General features: G+C 43.2%; 1 long non-coding RNA gene across 1 annotated transcript in view; it reads right to left on the reverse strand.

Annotated features, from left to right (window-relative positions):
- Positions 1 to 3,763: 3,763 nt before the first annotated feature.
- Positions 3,764 to 15,829, reverse strand: part of LOC143175146 (uncharacterized) — a 145,672-nt gene continuing 133,606 nt past the window's right edge. The window contains exon 5 of the long non-coding RNA XR_012999820.1: positions 3,764 to 4,017. This is a non-coding gene — a long non-coding RNA (uncharacterized LOC143175146). The remainder of the gene's footprint in view (positions 4,018 to 15,829) is intronic.

Below are 15,829 nucleotides of genomic sequence, written 5' to 3' on the forward strand. Positions count from 1 at the left end.
TGCTAATTAACCCTTTGCCCTCCAAAGGTGCCTCACATTCACCACTCGATTGGTCCAAAATTGTAAAATTTCGAGTTTAACATTAAGTCTTGAGTCGATACATGAAATGTGGAAATAAAATACTATTGTTCCCCTTATTTTGTGAATAGATTCCTCGTTAAGTTTTAAAAAATGTCATCTATATCTATATTTCCAGTGACAAATTTTTGGAGTGCGAAGGGTTAACCCTTTGACTCTCAGTCACCACCTGATTTGATACAGTAAAACTATAGAATCTGATATTGAATGCTGAATTTTATATAATGCCTTGATACGTGAAATATTAGAATAAAATAGCTTTGTTCCTCGATGTACGTGTAATTTCTCTTCGAGTTAATCTCAAAGAATGTCGTCTTTGCCTCGTCAAAAAATGTGAAATATTTCTAGTAAGAAACTTCCGAGTGTAAACGGTTAATAATTGTTCCTATTCACCTTTACTGCGAAAAACTATCATAGACAAACGAAGCAATCGTCCACTAGGAATCTTCGTTCCTCGACTCCCTCAACCCTAAAGCCCGTTCACCTGTCCACTTTCCGAAGGAAAAGCTCATGCCCAAATAACCGAGCATAATTAACGTGACTCGGATCTCTATACAGATATTTGCTCGCACAAATCCCGCCTAATTTCTGTTTACCCCGGTTTGTCCGTCAGGCATCCCTAGGTCCTCCCGGCACTCAGGCCCGCCGAGGAGGAATTAAGTGGCGCTAGAAATCTATAATTTCCGTTGGCCCGGTCCGCTCGATTCGTGCACCGTGGAAGAGGCCGAGGAGAGACGCGGCGGCCTGTAATTAGAAATACAGGCCACGGATGGGTGGAGAAGTCGTGGTTATCGAAGGTCGAAGCCAGCTGGAGGAATGACAGCGGTTTCGGGAAGAATGAGGGGGGCGTGGCCGTACCGGCCCTCGCCGCTCCGCGTTTTCTTGCTCTAAAAGCCCGGGATATAGACGAAATATCCGTCCGCATTGTTAGGCAAATTTACAAGCCGTTGTTTCGCCGTGAAAACAACCGGCCCGACGGACGGCCGAGCCGGGGAGCGGCCGAGGAGAGAGAGAAAGGGAGAGAGAGAGAGAATGAGAGAGAAAAAACACAGTAAATCATCGTGGCTCGTTCCGCGAAGACTTTACGAGCGGGGCTCGCTGTCGACGTTCGATAATGAAAATACCTGTATATTTATTGTTCCGCGTCGGATCCGCTGCGACCGGCCCTGGGCCTCGCTACTAAATCCAATTAGCGCGACGTGGAAATGTAATTGATAGGTGGCACTAAATTCGGACGCATTGTTGCCGATGGACCGCGGCCGAATTTTTCTCGCGAAACTCGAGGAGGATCGTGTGGATTCTTTTTTGAGGGTTGCGGTGTTTATTGCGTCCTTGGGAGATGGGAACGGTTTCTGTTTGGGTTGTGGTTTTGTTGGACGATTTGAGATTTAATGAACGATGGGATGTAATTTTGTTTGGATTGTGGGGACTGTTGATAGTGAGAGGTGTTTGTTAGATTATTTGGAGGAGTTTTGTACTTTTGGAGGGGTGAGGGGAAGTTTCTAGGTTATAGGAACTTTTTATGTCTCTTAACACTAGATGCGGACATTTATTCTATTGTTTCTAGAGAACTACGTGTACCTACAATATAAATAAAACACAAGTAAATCCCGAAAGACATTCGTGTCCCACAAACTTCAATAGCCGGATGTTTGGCAGCAAGCAAAACTATGTCGGAGACGCGAAGTATCTCGCTCGTTTGCATCGCTTTATAGCGGGGCGATATTAAGTCGCATGAATATTTAAGGATACGTCTGCGTCTGTCAGGCGAAACTTCTGCCGCGCTATTATCCTCTTTTCAGCTCCATTAAACGCGCCCCACATTTCTTTTTCGCCCGCCCATCGGCCCGGCCGCGGAGCCGACGCAACTTCCGAACCGCGCCGCTTTAAAACCGGCCACTTTCCCATTTTTTAATCTTCGCCCGGGGAAACTTCTCCATTGAAGACCGACCGCGTTAATTATTCATGGACGTCGATTGCCGGCGTATATATATATATATATATATATACTTCATTATTGATAATTTAAGAAAACAAAATTAGAGACATGTTCTACGGCAATCTTTGTTGTAAGGTATAGTAATTGCTAATAGAGGAATAATATTTCATTTGAATTCAAAAGGGTCGAATGTTATTAATTAACCCTTTGCACTCGAAAGTCTCTCAATGGAAATATTCAACACTTTCTAACGAGGTATAGGTGATATTGTTTGAAACTGATTCAACGATAATTCATAGATAAATTAAGCGACGATGCTACTTTATTTAAATAGTCCCTATAACAGTACAAAGTTTAATTTAGAATACTAAATATTCGACTTCATAGTTTCGCTGCGTCAAATCAAGTGATGACTGAGAGACGCCTCTGTGCAAAGGGTTAATGAAGCTTACGTGAGACAGTTCTGAAGGAAATATTTAATACGTATTTCTTCTAATCGAACACAACGGGTGAAAACGCGTATATATATATATATATATATATAGAAATATACAAAATGAAGATTTAATATATACGAAGACATATTAAATATACAAAATGTGATATCAACTTATATAATTGAATTATATATATATACCGGAGAACGCCGGATAATTCAAACGTTTGATATCTTCACAATAATGAATCGCGCGCGTGCAAGCCCGATGCGATCCGTGTTTGTTATCAGATCGACGGGGATGGAACCGATAGCCGCAACACCGAAGTAAAAACGGGGCGAACCGCTTTTAATATTCCATACGTTCCGACCGGATTAACGCGCGAACTTCGCCGGTAATCTTCCGCGAATCTGATCGTTTATTTATTCAACCTCTGCCGGCCATCATCTGCTTTTTAAAATCATCTTTTTACTCGGCGGAGATTCAGCGAGATTTCGCTTTTGTTTCATTCTATTCGACCTTTTGATTTTTATTCGTTCGCGTAGATGTGATTGTGCTTGATAGTATTATAGGATAATTTGCATAATCCTATTAGGAAGAGATGAGCCCGAATAATCAGTTTTCGATGCGAGTATTGTTGACTGGGGACAGGTGCGCGCTGGCATTTTGTTGCCGGTTCCATGGGACGACGAAACGTTCGATCCTGCACTAATTTTGGTTCGAGAGATAAGATGTTGATCTATGGCTGTGTTATCGGCTGTCTATTTTCGTTAATTTCGCTTCGAGTATGCTTAATTAGGTTATTCTAATTTGGGTCGTCTTAGTTTGTTGAAGGTTTGGATACTTCTTCGATTCGAAGCCTTAGACTTGTGGTTAAGAGATTTAGATTTTCTGTGAGAGTTTTCGTTTTGTTACGAAGAGCTTTTCTAAACGTAGAATGCCACGCGTTAGACAGTAATTGATTTAAGAGTCATCGAATGTTCCTGAAACTTACACGATAGTTTCCTGCAATGCGACATCAGTGTTTCCTAAATATATCTATAACCTTAAAAATTCGGTTCTGTAGCTTGCATCGAAAGCTTAGAGTAAAAATTATATAAATATACCTTTTCCTTTGGAAATCTTCTGCTTCTCCTGAAGAATTAGAAAATTATCTAACCCTTTGCACTCGAGAGGTGACTCTCAGTCACTTGATTTGACACAGTAAAACTATAGAACGTGAAATGTTACGATTTCTGAATTGACGATTTCTGAAAATTGAAAATTTGAAAATTTGATATTTAATATTATACCACGTATAATGCATCAATTTCCGAAATATTAAAATAAAATAGCTTTGTTCCTCGATATACTGGCGATTTCTGAAAATTTGAAATTTAATATTATACCACGTATGCATAAATTTCAGAAATATTGAAATAAAACAGCTTTGTTCCTCAATATACGTATAATATCTCTTCGAACTAGTCTGAAAGAACATGGTCTTCATAAAGAAATATTAAATATTCCTAGTACGAAATATCCGAGTGCAAAGGGCTAATACTCAGCAGTACCATCGGAAACCTAGAACAAACAGAACAAAAACACATAAACATTACACCATTACGAAACTAACGTAATTTTCAGAATTGAAACGGCAATCTCGAGACGTTTCATTGAAAACAGATTGGAATTAAAGTACAAAGGATTAATTCGTCGGCCGGCAGGGTGGCCACCAACGACGGTGACCACGGGGACATTAAAAATCCCTTTAAACAACGATTATTGTCGAGCGATCGGCCGCGCATCGATTACCGTGCCGTAACGCGCCGCGCGATTCGAAAACGCCGGGCATCTAAGGCGGAACGGGCGACATATATAAATCCATTTTTTATCTTTACGAGATGGCGAGACCTTTAACGTCTTCTTCGAGTGGCCGGTGCGTTTTAACGAGGCAATGAAACACGGCTGCCAAAAAGATAAAAGAACTATTACACGCGATTCCCTGTTAAACTCTTATTATTCCCGGCGTAATCGCTACCGTCGTACTCCACCCCTCGTTTTCTGCCTATTAAACGTCATATAAATCCCCGCCGGACGGTATCGGCGTTGGCACCATTAATTATCATCGAAACCGTACGACCGGCCGCTGTCCGTTGAAAATCGACGCGATTTCACGGCTTGTTTTTCCTCTCGGCGGTTCGACGGAACAAAAAACGATCCCCCGGACCCGGCGCCCGTCCACGAAAGAAATCGGCCGTATCTGTGTCGCGCGTATTATAATTCATTCGGCTAATAAACCATCGGCGCGAGGGTACACGTGTATTTTAACCGGATACTAAAACTAAGTAATAAAACTTTATAATCTACCGGCTGTCCGTTTTCCGCGGCGCTCCCGATTCTCGTTGTTCAACGATTATCACTGAAAACATACAGTTTTACACCGTAAAACTGAGGTATCAATAATGTGGGAATGGGTGTAGTCGAGTGTGAGAATAGATGTATTAATCAGTGATTAATGCGTGTGCGATAGACGAATGACGCGACTGTTCGTGAGCGATTTATACGTTTCAGAGAATCTTCCAAAGGGTTAAGATGACGTGTATACTCGTCGAACGCAGTTAAGGGTTGACGAGTAAAATTGTCTGTGAGATCGATTGGAATTCGTATACGATTTTCTTCCTTGCCTTCTAATCTTTTTCTTATTTAGTTAATGGAATAGGTAAATATCTGTAATAGACATTGACAATTTGCGAGGCTTTCTGTTGTAGTTACATAAGTTTGATGTAGTTGCGTAATAGTTTAGTCGCGTAAGTTTCCACGTAAAAATGATGTAAGTGTCTATGATAATTTTCATGGTTGCGTAAGTTTCTATTTGGAAGACTAAGTCGCAGAGAAATGATGTTTCTGACAGCAACAGATCAGCTCGTAGTTTCCTTGTTTCCTATTAATTAAGTAACCGATATTTAATTTAACTTCGATTCTCGAAGACTTTGCATATCCCAAAGTATCTTCGTCGAAGGGTTAAGAAATATATAGAAAACATATCATTCTCTCTTAATTCGAGCACAGGTTCATAATATTCATAATTCCATCATTATCGCGTACAACAACGAGCAACGCGATAACGAGGGAGACCGCCAGGTATTTTTACGAAATTTAAATAACGGCTTAAAGTGTACATTTTTATAATTCCTCCGCTATCAATGCCGAGCGACGATTTATCTGCGCGCCGAGCACGTTAATTAGCGGCCGGCCGAACCGCGGTACGGTTTACTTAGAGTATGAAGTCTGAAATATGACAAACAAAACCCGGGGAACGGGAGACTGAATATTACACGGGGTCGGGGACGGACGCGCGGAGAACGTAACGTGGAAAGTGTAGAAAGTAACACCGGGGATAATTATTGCGAGCGGGAGGCGGGGAGGGAAGTCGGGATAAACGCCGGTAATTAAAGTTACCCCAGTTTTATATCGTACCGAAATACGGCTACTTTCCTTAGGAACCGTAAAATTCCGGAGCGAATTATATCACGGTGAACGTAAGGAAGATGTAATTACCGGTGCCACGGGTATTATGGGGCGATTAAATTCGAACGGTCCTCGCCGGGTAAATAAATCGAGGAACGAGAAGGCCGGCCGGCTGACGAGTTAACTCGTCCTCGATCCGGTTAATTTCGCGACGGTATCGATCGCGTCGATATGCGAAAGCGTTATGGAATCGTCGTTCGGGGTCTAATGAGCGGGAATCTAACGATGCGCTCGTCGAGCCCTGGCGAAAGCCTCGGAACCTTTTTCTTTCGATTTTCCTTCTGCTTTCCTCCTCGTGGCAACAAGCGTTTCCGAGGGACAAATATTGGGAGCGTCGTTTGAGAAGGTAGTTTGTAGCTGGTAGCAAGAGGATGATGGTGTTAGGATTTGGTGAGTTCGGATTGTAGTTGGTTCTGATGTGGGAGGTACGTTAACTCTCTATGGGAATTTTTGTTCATGATTATAACAAAATGTTTCGTCCAAGTATTGATACCTTAAAAGCATTATTGAACATTCGAAATGCTCTTGGAAACAAATAGTTTCACTTGAACACTATGATGAATGTCCGAAGAATAATAATCTATTGTCACATTTTTTATAGGAATTACATATGAATCGTGTTGAATGTTTGACAATTCTATCAAAGCAGCACAATACGAATGATACACTAGAACGACTGTAGCAATCAAAATGACTGGTTTCAATTGTTTCATTTAAGTATTGATATCTCAAAAGCATTGAACATTCGAAATGATCTTAGAAACAAATAGTTTCACTTGAAACTATGATGAATGTCCGAAGAAATCGATAATAATCCGTCACATTTTTCATAGGGATTACATATGAATCGCATTGAATGATCGATAGTTCTATCAAAGCAGCAGAATACGAATGATAAAATCGTGAAAGAAAGGGACGGAGGTTGAAGGTGAGGGTTAAAGTTCCTCGCGAAGTCGTCGCGACGAGACTTCCGGTTCCCCCGAATTCCGGAACGTCGACGACGGCCCCGTCCACCTGCCCCTTCAATTATCTTTCCAATTTTCCCCGACGAATCGTCTCTGTTCCGGTATTCCCGATCGGTTTCAATTACGCCCGCCGCGATTCCGACGCGAGAATTATCCGGTGTTCCCGCGAACGATCGATCTCTCGCGTCCGCGACAATTAACGTACGCGCGAACGTCTTAATTAAAAGTTACTTAACCGGGGACGACCGATATATCCGACCGTTCCGCGGCGTAGCGGGGCGGGAGACTGATTAACCCCTCGACGCGTCGAGCGCTGTTCAACTTGTTAACGCGTCGAGCGCACTTTAAAATTCACTTTTCACCGATTTTTCAGCTTTAAACCGTTGCCTAGTTGGCGACGTGTGACGTTCGACTTTTTTTCTGGTGTTAGTTGTGTAATTAGGTCGTAATTTTGTCTTCTCCTATTTAACTGAGTCTAGATTCTAGCTTTCCGGTTGAAGTTCTGGATCTCTTTCCTCTCTTTCCTCTGTTTCTCTTCCATTTCTCTCGTTCTATCGCGTTTCTGTATAATTTACTGATTATTATTGATTATTATTATGATTATTATCGATTATTTTATTATGTAGCATGGTAATTACACTTTGTATATTTAATATTGTTATCGATCGCTTCATTTGAATATCAACTTGTCAACACGTCGAGCTCACTTCTTTCAGTTGATTTTCAATTTTGAAAATCATTCAGTTTTGATTTCAGTTTTTTTCATTTTTCAGTTGAAGTCTCTTTCATTTCATTCATCATTCAGTTTTGATTTCAGTTTTTTTCATTTCTCATTTGAAGTTCTGTCCCATTTCTCTCGTTCCGTCGCGTTTCTGTATGACTGATTATTTCACTATGTAATACAGTAATTACACTTTGTAGATTTAATATAGTTATTAATCGCCTCATTTAGATATCAAAGGGTTATCACGAAATTCACGTGCGAATTCGTCGACACCACGCCCCCGTATTTCATCGTCCTCGTATACCCCAGATTAATCACACTCGCGTCACTCGTTATCCCTTTCAGCGTTTGACTCTATTCGTTTAAAATCATCCGTGACCCATATATCGATCCTGGATCCGGGAACGCGTCGTAATTCTCACGGCATCCGAGGATCTCCCGTCCGCCGGAAGAAAATGAAACGCGACGCATTCCACGGTCGGCGGGCCGGCCGTTTTAGTCGATCGAGGAGCCCGTCGCGGTGTAATTGTCCCCGGGGATCGCTCGGGAATTAATTAACCCTCGGGGGACGGACGTCTTCAACAATTTCATTGGACCGTTCAAATTTTTGTACTTTGTCGGACATACTTCCACGAGACTCGCTGACCTTATTCAGTTTTCAAGTGACTGTTCTCCTTTTACTGCATAATTACGTGAATAATTATTATGTATTATGAATGGATGTACTTGAATCAAGTTGAAAATCTTCACGAGTCTCACTCGTTGCAGGACAAGGGGTAAAATACACGATTTTAATTTACTGCGTTAGATGACGTAACTGAGATTCATCTCTCAAGTGCAAAGGGATAGATTGCACTAACAACAGCACCAATAATTCCAAAGAATTCCAAACTAACCAAAATACCTAAAAAATCCAAGAACCAACCGTAGAACAAGGGGTTAAAATCCGATTTTATTTTCCTGCGTTAAATCACGTAACTAAGATTCATCTCTCGAGTGCAAAGGATCAATAAATTGCACTAATAACAGCACCAACAATTCCAAAGAATTCCAAAGCAACCAAAATACCTAAAAAATCCAAGAACCAACCGTAGGACAAGGGGTTAAATATCCGATTTAATTATCGTGCTTTAAATCACGTAACTAAGATTCATCTCTCGAGTGCAAAGGATCAATAAATTGCACTAATAGCAGCACCAACAATTCCAAAGAATTCCAAAGCAACCAAAATACCTAAAAAATCCAAGAAGCAACCTCGAAATCCTCGAACGAAACCTACCCAAGCCCCCTTAACCGTAACAAACAAAAAGAACCAGAAGAAACTCACGAAAAACCTCAGAGAAAGCAGACCCATCTCAAGGCATCGAGACGACGATGTTCCCAACAGGTCGAAGAAAAGGCGTTCCCCGATCCGGGCGTGCACGTGGACCGCGTTAATTCCTCGGCTAGGTGTCGCGGCGAAAAGAAGGGGCCCGGCCGGCCCGTAAATCAGCCGGCGGTCGGCGGGGGCACCGTGGGACACCATTAACGCGTCCGGTTATCCGTACGGTAGGTGACACACGCCGCCTAGACGGCGTGAATCAGATAGCGGGAGGCCCATTGATTCCCGCGGAACCAGTTCCCGGCCGACAGTTACGCTCCACATCCCAATTTATACGTGCCGTGGGCCCGCGAGCGTGCTGGGGTCACCGGTTCGCGGCCGTACTCACGCGTACGCGCGAAAACGCGCGCGTAGAATTCAAACCTACGCGCGACGCCGGCTTTTCTATCGAGAGATGCTGTTAACACACGGGATGGGTGTTAATACCTTTTATGCGGAACGTACGCTAAGTGTTAGTAAAACTAATGTTAGTCGCTAATTTTTGGGCAGTCGTAATTTTTTAATGTTGTGCTTGTGCAGTGCATAAAAAGAAAAGTTTAACTTCTTATACGTTTTCTTAGTGTTTTCAAAATACCATAGATTAAAAGAATATTAGAGTCAATAAAATTACTATATAGGAAACTGAATAATAAAATATTCCTAAACATTATTACGCTTTTCTCTTACTACATGGACTTTTGAAACTTTCAAGAATTAACGATTATTGTTTGGTCCATGTTATACATTAAAAAGAGTAATAGAAAACTAAATTAAAAATTGAATTTTTTTTTAAATTTCATCTACGTCTTCGAAATACTATGCGATACCTATTTTCCAAATTTCATTGAAATCCTACTATTAGATGTGAAGATATTACATGATTACATCAATTTTCGCTTATACGTGTGAGTCAAGCTCATGGAAATGTTCGTCATATTTTGCTTCTGAACTGTATCGATATATATTCACTGTACACAATCCCTATCATTCGCAATCACTCGTTTCCTGATAATTTATGGATTCCATTTCTCTGGTCGTAAACTCACCTTCGGAAATTCAAGACGACACCGGAGAGAACTCTCTGTCGGACTTAATGCATCGGTTTATGCAATGGAAATAGAAACAACGCGTATTCAATAAAAGAACACCGGTCGTTTCTCCGGCGCATAAACATTCGCAGAAGAAAGAAATTGAAACCGACCGGGAATTACCGGTCGTCCCCGTTCCGATGCATCTCGGGAGTCCGTTAGCGTTCGGGATGGAGGCCCCGTCAATTCCGAGCTCTCTCCTGGACGCCAAAAAGAGGCGAGTTACCTGCGCGGCTCGGCCCCGTGTTCCCGCGGCTAAACATAGAAGGCCCCCCCGCCAATTTTTTCCCGGGCACAATCACCATAAAAATGATTTACACGGTGCGAAGCATCGCGGCTGGGAAAATACGGTGCTCGGAATAATTGGAAAGCCCCGGAATCTCTGGTTACCGCCTTGGAATCGCGCGCGCGCGCGCGCGAGCGAGCGAGCGTGGCCGCGTTGGTTTTATATCTCTATCAAAAATCGTTCTCCAATTAAGAGGTTGAAATTTCATCGTGGCCGGGGCCCGGTGCCCTTCGTAACTTCAATTTCGTGAGCAGGAATTACCGGCTCGATCGTTTCGTGACGGATGAACTCGTCCGTGGCCGTGTCGGCGCGGTGCCGATCCGATGCGATGCGATGGTCGCGCGAGTTTCATTTCAACGCGGCCGCACCGCCAACACGCGATACTTTTGCTCGACGCTTCGGGCTCGTGCGGTGCGCCCGGCATGGGGAGTGGAGGATCGAAAAAGAGAGAGGCAGGCGGAAGGGTGGAGTGGAAATGGGAAGAGAAAATATGAGTCATACGAGGAGGAGGAAGTGAGAAATCGAATGAGAGCGATAAGGAGGATAGGGAGAAATGAGTAGGAAAGAATGGATAAGAGAGAGAGAGAGATTGAAAAGAGAAATCGAGAGAGTGATAAGAAGAATAGAGAAAGGAATGGGTAGAAAAGAAAGGTAAGAGAGAGATTGGAAAGAGAAATCGAGAGAGTGGTAAGAAGAATAGAGGAAGAAATGAATAGAAAAGAGAGGGTAAGAGAAATAGATTAAATAGTAATAATAAGAATAATAATGATGATGATGATAATAATAATAATAATAACAACAATAATAATAATTTGATTCAAGAAATATATATATATATATTACTCAGTTCATTCGAATTCAAAGTAAATATTATTACTCTGTAATCAACTATTACACTTAACCCTTTGCACCCTGAAGTTCTTCACTAGAAATATTTCAACATTTTCCGATGAGACGACGACGATATTTCGTAAAACGAACTCGACGAGAAATTCACGCGAATCGACGGACAAAGCTATTTTACGTGAATATTCCTCAGATCGATGCATTACACGAAGTATAATATTAAATATCAAACTTCATAGCTTCACTGTAGGAAATCAAGTGGTGAGAGAGTCATCTCCCGAATGCAGAGTTAAAAGGAAATATAGAATTTTCCTCTTTCTCCAATAACTTATTAACGACAAAGTAGCATCGATCAGAGTCGAGGAAGAAATCATAGGCAAAGGGGTTGAACAGCCGCTCCGAAAATAATGGCCGAACCGGCGAGACTAGCGGTTCATCTTTAATTCATCGCGCGAAGTTCGGTCGAGCTCGTCACCGGTCTCGAAGCCGAGCGGGCTCCGTCCGAGGAAACGGTTTGCGGAATCTATCATCGCGCCGGCCGGTAAGAGATCCCGCGGGACCGGCGAGAGGTCGAGAGCGTTTTCAATGATCGCGTAAGAAACTCGCGCGGGACGTCGCCGGGTACCTTGTAACGGGTTATTGACAATCAGCTTTGTAATTTACTCCGCGCGCTCGCCGGGGAAGGGTCCGAGCGGAATGGGGAGAAAAAGAGGGAGAGGAGATCCCGACCCTTAAGCCTCCTCCACACGGGCGCCGCGACAATAAGATCGCTATCGGCGATCGGGACGACGATTCCTCGTCCGTCCGCGTCCGTCCGTGCCGGCGCGGAAAAACGGGGGGACGACGAGGACGCTCGCTTGCGATCCCTTCCCCCACGGTTGAGCCGAAGTTTCCCCGTTTCTGGTACGCGCGTCGCTCAAAGACACGGGGGCCGGAAACTATCCCCTGATAAAAAGAATGGATCTTTAATAAATAATGGGCCGAGTCGCCGGCGAGACAGCCGGTCCATTGTGAGACCGTTTCTTTTGCCCCTCGCCGTGGAACCGGACGGTGGGACGAGAAGTTGAAGACGCTTTCGGCGACCGAGTACTGCTCGCGATCCCTTTTCTTTCTTTCTCCCCCCCTTGCTTTCTATTAGGGCTCTCTTTTGCTGTCTTTTTCACTGGTTTTCTGTTTGCTGGTTCTCGGTTTGAAATAGCGTCCGTCGATTCGCGTGAATTTCTCGAGTTGGTTTTACGAAATATCGTCTTCATCGGAAAATGTTGAAATATTTCTGGTGAAGAATTTCAGGGTGCAAATGCTTAAGTGTAACAGTTGATTACAGAGGAATAATATTTATTTCGAGTTCGAATGAAGTGAGTAATATATACATTTGTTGAATCAAGTTGGAAATCTTCATGAGTCTCGCTCGTAGCTGTAAAACAAGGGGTTAATCGCGGCTGGGATTAAAATGCTTCATTGCTTCGGTAATTATGGCGTTATCAGAGGCTTTCGTTTCTCCGAAGAAACTCGGATTTAAGCTGCTCCCTGTAAAAAGGTTATCTTCCAGGGGTGGAATGCACGTTGCGGGGTTTAACGAGATAGTTCCTCCCCGTTTTTTCGAGTCCTTTGTTCTACGAATTAAGCTTCCCTTCTGTTTCTCGAATTGTCACGGTCCCCATCGAACACCTTTTCGACGCCTTTCGCACCCGATTCCCTCGATTCCCCGGCTTATTGAAAATTTTATTCTTATCCCTTCCGATGGAATCTTTATCTCGCTACGACAGGGCTCCGTTGTTCGCGATGCACAGACGCTATCGGCAACTTTCGGAGCGGCCACCTACTTCGAAGCGAGCCGATGCTCGGCGAATCGCTGGTCTGTTCTTTTCGTAGCTTCGGGTGCGGTTCCAGTGGAAAACGTGGAGTTGTGAAATTTGGATAGAGAAACAAAGGGACTGATTAGAATTGGACGATAAATGAAAGTAAGAATGTATCGAGGATGTTACAATGTTACGATTAACACTTAGCACTCCACATAGTGATATGTCAACTCCTATTAATTTGGATAGTAGTCCTACTGGAAATTAACAATGCTGTAACATTTCTTAGACCTTTAACCCTTTGCACTCGATTTTGTTTCACAAAATATCGATTTTATCTCATCAGAAAATGTTCAAATATTTCTAGTGGAAAACTTCCAAGGGTTAAAAAGTAATAATCAGGAGTCACCTAATTTCATACAGTAAAACTATAAAATTTAATATTTAATATTACACCTCGTATAACTCATAAATTTAAAAAATATTGAAACAAAGCAGCTTTGTTCCTCAATATACGTATAATATCTCTTCGAGTTTCACAAAATATCGTCTGTATCTCATCAGAAAATGTTCAAATATTTCTAGTGAAAAACTTCCGAGTGCAAAGGGTTAATTCTCAGTACAAACTTTGTATATTTGGAAGATCTAATAATCTTAAGGTAGTTTTCTTAAAATTCATTGAAACATTTAACCCTTTGCACCACGGAGGGGCTTCTCAGTCGCCAATAATTGATTTGACACAGCTAAATTGTAAAGTTAGAGGTTTAATATTCAACTTTGTATAATGCATTGATATGAAATATTGAAAAAAAATAGTTTTCTTCTTCAATGTGCGACTTCTCGTCAAATCAATTTCGGAAAACGTCAACCGCAGCTCATTAGGAAATATTGAGTATCAGTGAAAATTCGTCTAATGCAAAGGGTTAATATTACAACTGCTGCAACATTAGAGCCTACAGAGTTCAAAGGATTAAACCAAAAACTTCGTCCTTCCTTGTCAAGCTCGACACTCTAAAACAAAATCCCAGAGCGAATAAACCTCTAATCGAATCGCTCTCCGAATAGCTGTTTTCACCGTTTCATAACAAGTAATTTCCCCGAATGCCCGACGAGATTCGGGATTTGCATAAACCGTGGCCCATCGGGTTACGAGAGTCCCCGAGGACTCGATACGGTACGGAAAAGAAGCTTATTACCCGAAATCCCCGGAATTCGTCGCTCCCTGCCTCTCGCGTAGAGGGAAAGTACGGTCCATGTGTTCTCCGATAGAGAAATACAATTGCCGATGCGTAGTGGCGCAGCTGCATAAGGGAACGCGCGTACGGATCGGCGAAGCAGCAGCGAGCGACGGAGAAAACGAGAAAGAGACGGGAAGGGAAACCGTACCGATCCGATAAGAATCTCATTGTCGTGGTAGCCGGTGTGTAGGATCCTTTAAGGGTGACGAGGCAGGACCGAGCGAAAGAGGGAGAGAGAGAGAGAGGGAGAAAGGCCGCGGCGACCGCATCGAGCAAATTGCAACTCTGTCGAAACTATCGGACCGAGCGGATCGCCGGGAGAAGAATGCGCGACACGATTGTTAGGGTCTGGTTAGTCTCGGGCACCTTTTCATCGCGTACGTCCCTGTCGTGGTGTAACCTCCTCCGCGATGATAACATCTCTGGAACACTGGGGCGACATCGGTGTCTCCTCTTCTCCCCCTCGCCCCGCGCGCCGCAACCCTCTTCAGCGTCCGTTTATCTCTCTCTCTCCCGTCCGCGGACAGGCGACAAGAGGGATGGAAACACGTACTAGCTCTATTCTGCTCGCGTGTAGTTGGGTTTATCTGTGTCCCGGCCTGGAGCGGCCGAATTGTCATCCGATGCCATGAGAATTCGATTTTCAGTCGAGTTTTGCGGTGACGAGGGTTCCCGGCCCACAGAGCTCCGCTTCGTCTTAAGGGTAGCTTCCCCAGGAAGAGATCGCGGGACCTAATAACGACAATATTGTGAAACGCCCTGTATCGTGTGTCTGTCCCCGTATCGACGGGAACTCGTAGGAACAGGTACTCGCTGGAAGACGGGTATCGGGTAACAATGCGGCAACTCGTGCCCCGCGAGTCCGCGGGCTTTGTCGGGAGCGAATGGGGACGCGGGGTTGCTTCTTCTTCTGTTCGGATGCAGATGGTTACTTGTAATTTTCGGGACGGCGAGCCCCTTCGGGCGGAACCGGCGAATCCGCGGAATAATGGAATCGAAACAGTTTACGTTCCATTTTCTACGAATGAGAGGTCGCTCCGTGAGCCGTCGGGCTTTTCGAAGTATGGAGTTCCCGGCTATGCTGCGGGTAGTAGTGGAATAATGTGGTAAATTAGGATTGTGCAATTGAAAGGGTTTGTATTGGGTCTTTTTGGAAGGGGATGTTTTTGAGGAAGATCGTTATGATTTTGAAGAATCGGTAGTATGGTTTACTGGGTGTATTGAAGTTGTTTATATAATACTGCAATTGTTTGGAATAATAGAATGGAAGAATGAAACGTTGTATTAACTGTTTGCACTGAGATGTTTCTTAGTAGAAGTATTTAACATTTCTTTACGAAGACGATGTTTGAGACTAATTCGGACTTTCTCGAAGAAAGCTTTCAAATACGATTGCTTTATCTTAACCCTTTGCACACGGAAGTTTCTTACTAGAAATATTTAACATTTTTTGATAAGGCGAAGATGATATTCTTTGAAATTAACTCGAAGGAGAAACACGAGTATATTAACCCTTTGAATTTAACACTGAAACTACCTGACGGATCAAATGACCTATT

The sequence above is a fragment of the Nomia melanderi genome, chromosome 12 (assembly GCF_051020985.1).
Source record: "Nomia melanderi isolate GNS246 chromosome 12, iyNomMela1, whole genome shotgun sequence".
Taxonomy (NCBI): Eukaryota; Metazoa; Arthropoda; class Insecta; order Hymenoptera; family Halictidae; genus Nomia; species Nomia melanderi.